This window comes from Cetorhinus maximus, chromosome 9 (genome assembly GCF_964194155.1).
Source record: "Cetorhinus maximus chromosome 9, sCetMax3.hap1.1, whole genome shotgun sequence".
NCBI classification, from domain to species: domain Eukaryota; kingdom Metazoa; phylum Chordata; class Chondrichthyes; order Lamniformes; family Cetorhinidae; genus Cetorhinus; species Cetorhinus maximus.
Window position 1 is genome coordinate 139,233,907 of NC_135887.1, and position 13,545 is coordinate 139,247,451.

Genomic DNA, 13,545 nt, shown 5'->3' on the forward strand with positions numbered 1-13,545 from the left:
GATAAAACAATGGATGGAAATACATTTAAAAATAATGGAAATAGGTGGGAAAAGAAAAATCTATATAAATTATTGGAAAAAACAAAAAGGAGGGGGAAAAATCAGAAAGGGGGTGGGGATGGAGGAGAGAGTTCATGATCAAAAATTGTTGAACTCAATATTTAGTCCGAAAGGTTGTAAAGTGCTGAGTCGGAAGATGAGGTGCTGTTCCTCCAGTTTGCGTTGAGCTTCACTGGAACAATGCAGCAGGCCAAGGACGGACATATGGGCATGAGAGCAGGGTGGAGTGTTGAAATGGCAAGCGACAGGGAGGTCTGGGTAATGCTTGCGGACAGAACGAAGGTGTTCTGCAAAGTGGTTACCCAGTCTGCGTTTGGTCTCTCCAATGTAAAGGAAACCGCATTGGGAGCAACGAATGCAATAGACTGAGTTGAGGGAAGTACAGGTGAAATGCTGCTTCACTTGAAAGGAGTGTTTGGGCCCTTGGACGGTGCGGAGAGGGGAAGTAAAGGGGCAGGTGTTGCATCTTCTGTGGTTGCTTGGGAAGGTGCCATGAGAGGGGGTTGAGGAGTAGGGGGTGATGGAGGAGTGGACCAGGGTGTCACGGAGGGAATGAATGCTACGGAATGCTGCCGGGGGGGGGTGTAGGGAAGATGTGTTTGGTGGTGGCGTCATGCTGGAGTTGGCGGAAATGGCAAAGGATGATCCTTTGAATGCGGAGGCTGGTGGGGTGATAAGTGAGGACAAGGGGGACCCTATCATGTTTCTGGGAGGGAGAAGAAGGTGTGAGGGCGGATGTGCGGGAGATGGGCCGGACACGGTTGAGGGCCCTGTCAACGACCGTGGGTGGAAAATCTCGGTTAAGGAAGAAGGAGGACATGTCAGAGGAACTGTTTTTGAAAATGGCATCATCAGAACAGATGCAACGGAGGCGAAGGAACCTTTTTCTCCCTCCCAGAAACATGATAGGGTCCCCATTGTCCTCACTTATCACCCCACCAGCCTCCGCATTCAAAGGATCATCCTCCGCCATTTCCGCCAACTCCAGCATGATGACACCACCTAGTGGCCTTATAATGATGTGTTGATGTATTACAATGAGGTTCCTGACATCTGATGGCATCAAACACAGTCTGGCAAACTGGTTTCATGACGTTGCGAAACTGATTTTTGGCCTTCTCGCCATATTGTCTTCTCATGTCACCAAACACACCTGATGCCGGCGGGCACAGAAAATTCCAGTTCTCCTGGCATTGTTGGCATCCATCATATCCTGGGTGCATTGATGGATGGCATACTGGGAGAAATTGGAAATGCTGCCCACCTCGGCCTTGAAAGATCCAGTTGCATAAAAATTCAAGGCAACTCGGACCTTTATGACCATTTGTAGGACCATCCTTGCTCTGGTGCAAGGTTCCAGGCCGGGTTGAAGGAGGTGGCACGGTTCTGGCACCACCTCCTTGTTTGATCTGGGTCACCTCAGGCATTGCTCCTGAGTAGAAGTGGTGGTGGGCAGGGCCTTCTGTGGAGAGTCCTCCTCCTTTTTGACAGACCTACTCCTCCCTGCTGCCTTCGCTCTATTTATTGGTCACGTTGCAGACCCAAAAGCACTGCAACCACACATGCCTTATGCAGAGCTCAATCGGCAAATTCTGAATGTATGCAGCAGCTCTCAAATACCTCCAAACGCAATCCACGACTTCCACGAATGTTGCCTAAGATGAAGTATGGTGGAAAGCATCTCACCTGCAAGCTGGTGCCTGGCCCTTTAAATAGCACTAGTGACAGTGAGCTCCCTCATGCTGTTGAATGCCTGTTCATATAGGAGTGATTAGCACAAGCCTTCAGTGAACGTATGCAAACCAAATTATTAAAACAAGTTTCAAATCAGCTGGAATGGCTGTTTAACATCATGGTAAAAATGTCTTCCATTTATAATGGAAGATTTGACAAGAGGCATTCGCAGATATAAATTTTTAAAAAATTTATGGTAATTTAACCTCCCTTGAAACCACGCATGGTAAATTGAAGAATATGGCAATGAGAGCATGATTGTGTTGTGGTTATTTTACTGGATTATTGGTCTGAAGGTCTGGACTAAAAATTGGAGATTTGAGTTTAAATCCAATGGTGGGATGTGAATTTGAAACAAAGCAATTAAATAAATGTGGAATGAAAAGCTAATATCAGTAACGGTGATCCTGAAACTATTGGATTGTCGTAAAAACTCAATTAGTTCGTTATTGTCCTTTTAGAAAGGAAATGTGTCATCCTTTCCCATCTGTCCCATGTGATCTACAATATGGTTGACTCTTAAATGTCCTCTGGAATAGCCTAGCACACCACTCAGTTGTATCCAAAATGTATAATACAAATAAAAGCAAAGGAACACTGTGCTTCGACTAAGGCATCGGATACAGGTACAGTAAAGGCTCTGAGGAAATCATATGGACTCGAAATGTTAACTCTGTTTCTCTCTTCACAGGTGCTGCCAGACCTGCTGAGTTTTTCCAGCACTTTCTGTTTTGACAACAAAAGCACAGCTAGCTCAGTCCAGCTTGTAAAGGTCTCCTCATTAACGTCCGGGGACTTACGCTGGAGTTAGGAGAGCTGTCCCAGATATTAGTGTAGCAGCCTTACCCAGGTATGATTTAATGAGCAGGACTATCAGCCATCATTCCAGACTCCTCCATCGCCAGCCCTGGGTATGTCCTGTCCCACCAGCAGGACGGACACACCAAAGTGGCAGCACGTCAGCTGTGTAGAAGATCATGACAGGAGCTGTACCAGGCACACTGAAAATCTGGTGCCAACTGGTGATGTGACAACACAGGAACAACAGAAGCAGCATACTATAGGCAAAGTGGAGAGATTCCACAGCCATTGGATCAGATCAGAGTGCAGTATTATGGCCAATCAAACAACTAATGGGAGGATTAGATTCTGTGGCTATCCCCATCCTCAATAATGACAGAGATCAGCACGAGTACACAATGCAAGGCTGAAGAGTTTGCAGCCATCTTCAGCCAGTAATGCCGGGTGGATGATCAACCTGGCTTCCTCCTGCGGCCCCCACCATCACAGATTGCCAGTCTTCAGCCAATTCAATTCAAACCATGTGATATCAAAAGATGACTGAGTGTGCGGAATATTGCAAAGGCTATGGCTCCCTTCCCATGCACTGTCCCAACTGATGGCCCTCCACACTCAATCTGTTCCCCTCCTCTCCTCCTCCTGTTAGCCTTCTTTCTTATCTGTTATCCTGAAATCTGGCTTGTTTGCTTTCAAAATTCAATTTTTAATGAGAGAAGAAATAGTACCCCCCCCATATTAATGGGGAGGCAAGAAGGGAGCAGCCTGAAGACCTGGATCATGGAGGGGTCATGACGAATTTAGCGGTGGGGTCACACTATCATAAATACCGTTTCTTGGCAACTTGCAGGTGGCCTCCTGTATGCAGAAACAACTCCTTCTTTGTAATCTCTTCCCTGCCAGTAGAAAACATCAGTCGAGTGTGACAGATAAGGAGCCACATTCCTTGTAAAGGCTAATATCAACCCCGACTCACAGAGTAGTCACGAGAGTAATTTGTTAAGCTAATCAGGCTGCTTTGAATGTTTCTTTCAGAATTGGGAGGGGGAAGGATTGTGGAAATCTACTGTGTGCCTTAGTCAGCAGCAGAATATTGGTACAGGGTACTGTGAATTCTGGAGAACTTATTTCAATGACTTAGTCCTTGACATAAAGTAGTCATCAAAGGAAATTGGGTCGGATGAAAAGGAATGAGAAATCGCATCACCTTTTATTGTTTGCAGTTTGTACCCATCACCGATGTACATCCTATATGGTTGAATGATGGCAGTCGTTCACCCGAGTGTCCTATTGTGAAGTGTGTTGCCTGTCCTCTTGAGGGAATTGCTGTCAGTACCGTCAAATGGCCTGATCTATTTAGCAACATTATCGACTGAAGCTGAGTAAAACAGACTGCATTGTCGAGACCTTAGAACAAGCTCTGTATCTAATTTCTTAAAATCCAAATGGGAATCAAGTATTGGTGCATCTGTTGCATTGAATTTCATATGTGTTCTTTATTGAAGGCATTTACTCACTCTGCAGCACTTCTGGGTTCAGGATATTGATCAGTGCAAGAATGTGTATCTGTTGATCTTTTAATGTTTGCCGTTTTTGATATTGTTTTGCTAACTAGTGACAAAAATGAATGTTTTTGAGGTGAAACTGATAATTAAGCCATGTAGTGACTGCCACAAATTAAAAAGGTACCTACCAGTGAGGAGGAAAATGTCTCAACCTGTCATGTTAAGGCTGAGTCACATCTCTTGACAGTTGTTCATCGGCGTGTCACAAATGCTGATTGAGGCGATGCCCAAAGCTTAGGTAGTTTTTTCTTTTCCTGGCTTAAGGAGGGTACGTGGTATCAAGGGGCCTGTAAAGTGTAGAGAATCAAGGGGAGAAAGAATTATAGTGCTCAGTGCTTGTCTGCACTGCTGTTGAATCATATGCCTCTTCATGACTCTGTGCTGCAAATATGCATGTTTCCAATATTGCTGCTCTTCAAATGGAAGCTCTTTGTGTTTGAGTTTCCATCGTATCTTTGTGAAACTGAAATGTGCTGATTTAAAATGTAAGAAAACAAAGCAAGCATCTTATATTATAGAAATCGTATTAGAATTAAGAATCCTCAGGCATGTAATTGGGATAAAACGAGGTTACTGGGGATGTATTCCAGTAACGCATAGCTGTCCAAGACATATTTCCATTAATTGTGTAGTCCATTTAAATGTAATTTTATTTTAATGACTGTGAGTTTTGCTTCTTTCCATTGACATGGAAACAATTCTTTTTGATGTTTATGGATTTTTTTTGAACTACCGATTCTTATATAACGCTTAGAACGCTCCTTAAATACCTGATTCAATTATATGCTTTTTTGATGCCCTCTCCACAGACAACTTGCGAAATTAATATTTTCTACTTATTGCAGCTAGGTATTGGTAGCTGTGGAGGGATTAGCAGCAGTGTTTTGTTAGCAAATTATACCACTCTTGGTTAAAGGCATGGGAGACTAGAAATGTCAACATAATGCTTTCTTAATTAGCAGATTGCATAAAACAAGCTGTTATTAGTAATTAAATGGAAGAGATGTTTTTCGTGTAAATGGCTATCCCACATCCAGGAAAAATAACAGAGAGGAACAAAAAACCTGGAGAATATGAGGAGTTGGTGTGGTCTCACCTTGTGTTATCTCTCCACACCCAACAATGGCTGCTCCCAGTAAATGGGAAACCACTTCTGTGAAATGTGTTTTTAGATGCACTGGTAAAGGTTAGTACTGCAGAATTTAATTTGGATGATTGGATGCTAAATACAACCATAAAAGTTTGTATGGTGGTATCCTTTCAATAGGAAGTTAATAACAATTCGCATTTTAATTTGTGCCTTTTGGATTAACATGGTTGTACCTGCTTAACAGCAGAAACAATGGCACAAAAATTGCACCTACCTAAACACCAAACAGTTAATTATTTATCAGAATGAAACGTTTTGTTCAACAATATTGGAGTGAATGGCTGTCCATTATGCACCCTGGCCAAAATGTGGTGGGGGTTGGAGTGGGGGGGGTGGTGGTGGAAGCAGGAGGGGAGATGTAAATAACAAGCTGCCGATTTTCTTCCTCCCAGTTTATACCCCCATCCATGTTGAAAGTTCACACTCGAGCAGCCAGTTTCTCGTGCCACTGTCTGTATCAGAGCAGAGATGGAAATTTAAAAATGGCGGTTAGGACTCAATTTCGGGATTCCCGTCCCATTCCTGTCTTGTGGGATTTCTATGGCCTGAGGGTAAAGGTGCAGATAGTGAGTCCACACGCAGCAATCTTTACCTTGTCTCCACCATTGCGGGGATAGGGATTTCAGACCTGTCCACCCCAACAACACCACCCCCCCCACCCCAACCCCCACCCCCACCCCAACCGCCTCACAATTTTTGATGAAGTAGGGCAGGCTTTGCAAGATGTGGTTCACAGCACCTCTGGAGATGCCTAGTGTAGAGTCAGGAACCTTCTGATGGGTAATATTAAAAGGTTTTGCCAACCTCACATGTCATATATAGATGGTATATAACCATTTAACTATGTTTTAATGCAGTGATTGATGATAGGGCTTTGTTCTTATAAGGTAAGTGACCAATAAATTAACCAGCAATGTGAAAGTGTTGAGTGAAATAGAGTACATTATCCAGTGAAGAAAATGCTCTTCTGCATTGCATTGTATGGAGAATCAGATATTAATGTGTGTAGGGGACTCAGTGATTTTGTTTTAATATTGATTTAATGTCCTGACATCTACTGCACCTTTTAAGCATTCTTCTAGTTTCTGTTAGGTACAGAACCAATTAGCCCTATGATAACACTACAATATGATAAGACATGTCTTTGAAATGCTCATTAAACTGTCGAAAAAAACTAAAAGTTCCTTCGACAGCTGTGCAAACAATCCTCCATTGAGCTGAATCCGTTTGTGGGTATGGAGCTCAGCCAAACATTCATAATAGAATTCCATCACACAGCTGTGTCAGCAAAGGCTCTAAAACTGAATTCATTGAAACCTTTGAAGCAGGCTAAAAATATGGCCATCTGGCTCACCAGATGGCTGATTTCTTTGATTAAGAGGCTGTGTGCAAGTTTTTCTGGCAGTTGTCATGTCTGCTTCATCCTGAGACAATCGAAGATGCCACAACCATTCAGTCATCAGAGGGACCATGTGGATGGCTATTAGGGGACAAGGGTTATCCATTGAAGAAATGGCTGCTGACACCTGCATGAAACACTACAATGAAGCCACAGAGTTGTTACAACTGCTGCAATCTCAGCACCATTGAGCATACCATCGAACTCCCAAAGGTGTGGCTCCAGTGCCTTGACCAGCCTGAGGAGCTTCCTCCAGTACGCTCCCACAAGTGGTTATCACATGGTGGCGTCAAGCTGCACTCTGCACATCATGGCCTTTCAGAGAGGTGTGGCATTGAGGAGAAAGATGCAGAGGAGCAGCACACACCTTCAGCGGAGGAGGAGGAAGAAGACATGGTGAAGCGTAGTGAACCAGTGGTGCAAGGCCTTCCAGATGAAACCAGATGAAACCCCAGAGGAAGTCATTTTAGTATTAGACGACAGATATTCAATTAATATTGCAATATTCCATTAAGGAATTGTCAACAGGGTATCACTTTTTCATTGATGTAGGTGGCTGTATAGACAAGTAGCTTTGGAAAAACAGATTTTTAAATCTAAATTATCAATTCAGTGTTGGGGCTTATCTTCATTACTGAAACACTAAATTCACTTTTCCAATTTTGAAAAAGAAAAGTGCCTGTCAATTGGTTTTTGCTGAGTTCCTAAAAACATGAGTCTCTGGTGTTGCTAGGTCCAAATTCATCATTGCATCACTCGCATCATTGAATTTTCCTAATGAGAACAATGCTAGGATCTTTTTGATGTTTGCCCTCCACAAGCAAAACAATTTGTCAGACTGTTTTATATATAGAAAAAAGCAATGCAGTACACAAATGGCCTTCCAGAGGAGTTTCACAGTACCTTCAAGCAAATGGCATAAGGTTCACTTTCCTGTTAAAAGACATGCTGCTGTTGGGATGTTGTGTGAATTATGCAAATTATATGTTTAACTGTTCTAATTTATTTGGACATCCCATCATGATGCCTGAAGCTGCGTATAAAATGCACATTCCATCGAGGAATTAAGCTTTGGACTCAAGTTAAAAAAAAAAAAATGGTCTGTGCCTTGGTCTGAATTTCCTGGTCCAAAGCTGGTTTATATTTACCCATTTGCAGTGTATGCTTTAAGTATATCACAACTAACCCAGCCTTAATTAGAGAGCAAAATATTCTCATTAACCCAATTTTTTGGATGCTTTTCGAAATGATTCCTGCCAGTTGTTAGTTTAAAAGAGCTAATATAATATCAACGGGCAGCCATTTCATTTGCGTCAATTTCTGTCTCCTACTTTTTAAGAAATGAATCTTGCAGCAGGTTGGTTGGTTGTGTGTTTGGAGGTTTTCTGACCTGATTGTGAGGTTTTGAGATATTGCAATACCGTTGAGCCTATGACAGATAGAGATTTTATTGATATGCAACAGTCAGTTCTTTGCCTTCTGGGACTAAATAAATGACAGCTTTCTACTGGGGACAAATACCAGATTGTTTTCTGCATCTACGTAAATTTGCTTTGGATCAAGTTGTGAAGATATAAGATTGGAGGCTTTTTGATGTCGATTTGTTTCTTTTCGTTTTATAAATTGAAGCCTGGATTATTCTGGAAATTGTACCATTAGGTTGTGTATGCAGCTGGATAGGAGTCATCAGCAATGCTGGCAAAAATATCCACTACAACGCAATCCTTTCTCTCATAACTCTTAAAAACTATATTTAATGTGCGTGGAACTACAAAGTCTTGTTTTCATGTGTGAACTCTAATTTTCTGGTAATCCAGGGTGAGTCTGATTCATCTGCTCTGCCTGGTGGTTTAGAGATACAGAATCTCCTGTCACTTTCTGCAGTGGTTTGCTGGTTTTTTTTTTAACAGGCTTCTGATCTGAATAATCTAAATTTAAGGCAGTTGTAATGTCTCACCTGATGTTTGGGTAAGGCAGGTTGTCGAAAAATAGAAAATATTTCCTGTGGCAATGAATCATTGGACTGGATCTTTTTTTCTGTTGATAGTAACTGACTGTTGTTGTGAATGACAGCTTCTTTTGTGTCCTGGTAGTACAGATGGCTAAATGTTAGATTTTTTTGACTTGCGTTGATGACAGTGATGGAGAGAGGGGGCAGGGTGATCCTGCTCTTGTCATCTGATGTTATCTCTATCAAAGCATTGTAACTAACAATGAAATCAAGACCAATTAAGAAGTTTCCTCCTGCAACCTCAAAAAAGGGTTTTCACATTAAATGGGTAGCACATCTCATTAGTAATGGCCGTTGCAATGCATTAGGTCCACTGGGTTTGTATTTACATATTAATTAATACTGTAGAGTTATGAGGGAAAGTGATATAATTGGGTTGTAGTAAATGTTTTTGCCAACATCACTGATAACGAGTCACTGCTATCCACAAGAGAAATCCAGCCCTTTGAGCTCTTAGCTGTAAAATATGTAGATATTTCATATGTCCCACGTGCTTAACCAAAATATCAAAAGGTAGTCTGCCATGCTTCATAAAACTGATCCTCCCTCTGAAGATTGATTTCAAAGCAATTTGAAAGAATGAACTATCAAGTGTTTCTACCAAGATATTAATTATGTCAGATGTAGGTTTTTTATAGAAAGTACTAAATTTAAAGCTAATATTTGAAGATCTAAGATAAGTTCCCCTGGGTTGTGACCTAGCTAGGATCAATGCCATTACACCTGTCACCTTGAGCTGTGCCAATTAAGCTTATCTCACCTAGCTTACGTTATTTCTGGAACCATTTAAGTAAAACCACTGAGGCAATTTTACGAGATTTCAAGCCGCACATGGAGCTTCTCTGGACAGGAGCAGGGGTCGGTTAGGGTGACAAAACGAAGGGACTGATTCCGTGACCTGCGCTCCACTATCGAGATTCCACCTGGATTGTGGAGCCTCACACAATGATTATTTCATTTTCCTTCTAACATGTGCTGCAAATAAATTGGAACGGACTTTAGTTTGGGCCACTCTGGTGGTCTGATCGCGTAACATGTTGAATAATTTACATTTTGTGTTTTCTGTTATTAAATACTCATAATTTACAATGGTGACTATAATGCAGAACTAAAAGCTGATAAAATCAGCTGTTCCTTATTTGTTTATCAATATGATTGACATACCATGGTGAAAGTATGAGGCGCCAGTGCAGTTCCCTGGGGAACACCTCATCCCTTGTTACATCTCAACAATCAGAGCACATTTCCCTTTAGTTCTACTTCACAAACAAGGTTACTTCCAATTTTGTGCACTTTTATTTTGATGATAATCTCTTTTGTGGAATTTGAGTAAATGCTTTCTGGACATCCATAGAGACAACATCAGTACATATTCCAAAACAAAAACAGAATTACCTGGAAAAACTCAGCAGATCTGGCAGCATCGGTGGAGAAGAAAACAGTTGACGTTTCGAGTCCTCACGACCCTTCGGCAGAACTGAAGTAATATTAGGAGAGAGGTAAAATATAAGCTGGTCTAAGGTGGGGGGCGGGGGGAGAGAGAAGTTGAGGGTGGGGTGGTTGTAGGGATAAGCAAGCAGTGAGAGGAGCAGATAATCAAAAGATGTCACAGACAAAAGGATCAAAGAAGTGTTGAAGGTGGTGATATTATCTAAGAAAAGTGCTAATTAAGAATGGATGGCAGGACACTCAAGGTACAGCTCTAGTGGGGTTGGGGTGGACAGACTAACAAAGTATTAGTTGTAGATTTAAAAATAATGGAAAAAGGTGGGAAAAGAAGAATCTATATAAATTATTGAAAAAAAGGGGGAGGGGGAAGAAACCGGGTGGGGATGGGGGGAGGGGGAGTTTAAGATCTAAAGTTGTTGAATTCAATATTCAGCCCGGAAGGCTGTAAAGTGCCTAGTCGGAAGATGAGGTGCTGTTCCTCCAGTTTGTGTTGGGCTTCACTGGAACAATGCAGCAAGCCAAGGACAGACATGTGGGCAAGAGAACAGGGTGGAGTGTTAAAATGGCAAGCGACAGGGAGGTTTGGGTCTTTCTTGCCGTTGTCCTTCATGTTAGTGACTTCCACAAAAAAACTTCAACTAGATTAGTAAGGGAGATGGAGGCATTGTGGTAATGTCACTTAGGCTAGTAAGCCAGAGGCCCAGACTAATGCTCTGGTGAGATAGGTTCAAATCCCATCATGGCAGCTGGTGGTATTTAAATTCAATTCATAAAATCGGGAATAAAAACAGAAAATGCTGGAAAAACTCAGCAGGTCTGGCAGCATCTGTGGAGAAAGAAACAAAGTTAAAGTTTCAAGTTCATATGACTCTTCTCTTCTGAAGCAGGGTTATATGATTTAAAACGTTAACTCTGTTTCTCTCTCCACAGATGCTGCCAGTCCTGCTGCGATTTCATTGTCCAGCATTGTTTTTTTTTTTGTTGCTTTTATTCCTATTTCCAGCATCCACAGTATTGGGCTTTCATCGTAATAAAATCTGGAATCAATTTTAAAACGATCTCAGTGATGATAACCATGAAACTATCATCGATTGGTCTAAAATCCCCATCTGCCTCACTAATGTCCTTCAGGGAAGGAAATCTGCTGTCCTAAACTGGTCTGGCCTACATGTGACTCCAGACCCACAGCGATGTGGTTGCCTTGTAACTGCCCCCTGAAATGGCCTAGCAAGCCTCTCAGTTCAGGGGCAATTAGAGATGGGCAACAACAAATGATGCCTTTGGCAGTGATGCCCACATCGCATGAAAGGGTACATAAAAAAAAGGTAAAACATCACAAATCGATGCTGATAGTTTGCACAGCTCATTCTTGTTCAAATGCTCAGTCTGTGACCCTGATAATAGATTGCAATAACTTCCCTACAACTCTTTTTAATTTATTCTTTCACAGGCTGTGTGCATCGCTGGTTAGGCCAGCATTTATTGCCAACCCCTAAATGCCCTTCAGAAAGCGGTGGTGAGCACATTCTTGAACCGCTGCAGTCCATGTGGTGTAGGTACACCCATAGTTCTGTTAGGAAGGGACTTCCAGGATTTTGACCCAGCAACAGTGAAGGAACGGTGATATATTTCCAAGTCAGGATGGTGTGAGGCTTGGAAGGAAACTTGCAGTTGGTTGTGTTCCCATGCATCTGCTGTCCTTGTCCTTCCAGGTGGTAGAGGTTGAGAGTTTGGACGGTGCTGTTGAAGAAGCCTTGGTGAGTTGCTGCAGTTCATCTTGTGGATGGTACACACTGCTGCCACTGTGCATCAGTGGTGGAGGGAGTGAATGTTCAAGATGGTGGATGGGGTGCCAATCAAGCGGACTGCTTCGTCCTGGATGGTATCGAGGTTCTTGAGTGCTTTTGGAGTTGCACTCATCCAGGCAAGTGGAGAGAATTCCATCACACTCCTGACTTGTCCCTTGTAGTTGGCGGCAGGCTTTGGAGAGTCAGGAGGTGAGTTACTGTCCAGAGAATTCCAAGCCTTGGACAGACCTGCTCTTGTAGCCACAGTATTTAAATGGCTAGTCCAGTTCAGTTTCTGGTCAATGGTAACCCCAGGATGTTGATAGAGGTGGATTCAGCGATGGTAATGCCTTTGAATGTCAAAGGAAGATGGTTAGATTTTCTCTTGTTGGAGACGGTGTTATGACCAGGTGAGAAGGGGTGAACTGGCTCCCCTTTATCCAACCTCCTCGGTTGGTCACAACAAACGTTTGAGTTTCTTTTTCATGTGGATTTTTCCTTTTCCAAATCAGAATGTAATTTACTATTGAAGCTTGAGCAATAAGGAGCCAAAGAAAGAGCAGATTTCTTGAGTCAAAGAAAGAGCAGATTTATTTACCACTAAACCCAAGAAAGATGATTAAAAACACAATATCAAGCATTCAGCTCTCATGTATTCATTCAGACACACACACAGACACACACAGACACACACACACAGACACACACAGACACACAGACACAGACACACACACACACACAGACACACACAGACACACACACACAGACACACACACAGACACACACAGACACACACACAGACACACACACAGACACACACAGACACACACACAGACACACACAGACACACACACAGACACACACACACAGACACACACACAGACACACACACACAGACACACACACATGCACACGCGCACACTCACATACAGGTATCAGAAATGAGGAGTTAGAGTCTAATAAAAAAGGCAAAAGAATATATAGTTAAATGAACTTAAATAGTCCTCGAGGCATAGATTTTAAATGTTGCGGCTGATTTAGGTTGGCTGGTTTCTTGGGTGCAGCCAGATGTGTAAGATGTTACAATTATTTCAAGATCTTCGTTCGCTGGTAGGTTTCTGGTAGAGTTGGCTTTTCAGGCTGGGTGTCACGCTTATTCCAAAAGAGAGAGAAAGTGAGAGAGAGAGAGAGAGAGAGAGACCAGTCTCAGCTTGTTTCCTCTGCTGGAGACTTTCTTGACACCGCCTGTGTTACTTGCAATCTCTCTTCAGTGGCTGGGCAGCCTTGCCTTGAAATACTTCACCCATTGTGTATTTCTGACAGGTTTTGGGTGCATCTGTCTGTGGCAGCCATTGTTTCAATATCCAGTACTTGGCATTTTAATGGGCTGGATTTTACCGTCTGCGAGCGGGGGGCGGGGCCTGCTCGCCAACACGTAAAATGACGCCCGGTGACGTCGGGCAGAACTCCCGACATCACCGCGCCCCATTTAAATTTTCCGGAAGGCGGGGCTGCAACAAAATCAGCTGTGCACCCGCCGACCTGTCAATGGCCAACTGAGGCCATTGACAGAGCAATTAAAGAAATTAGTG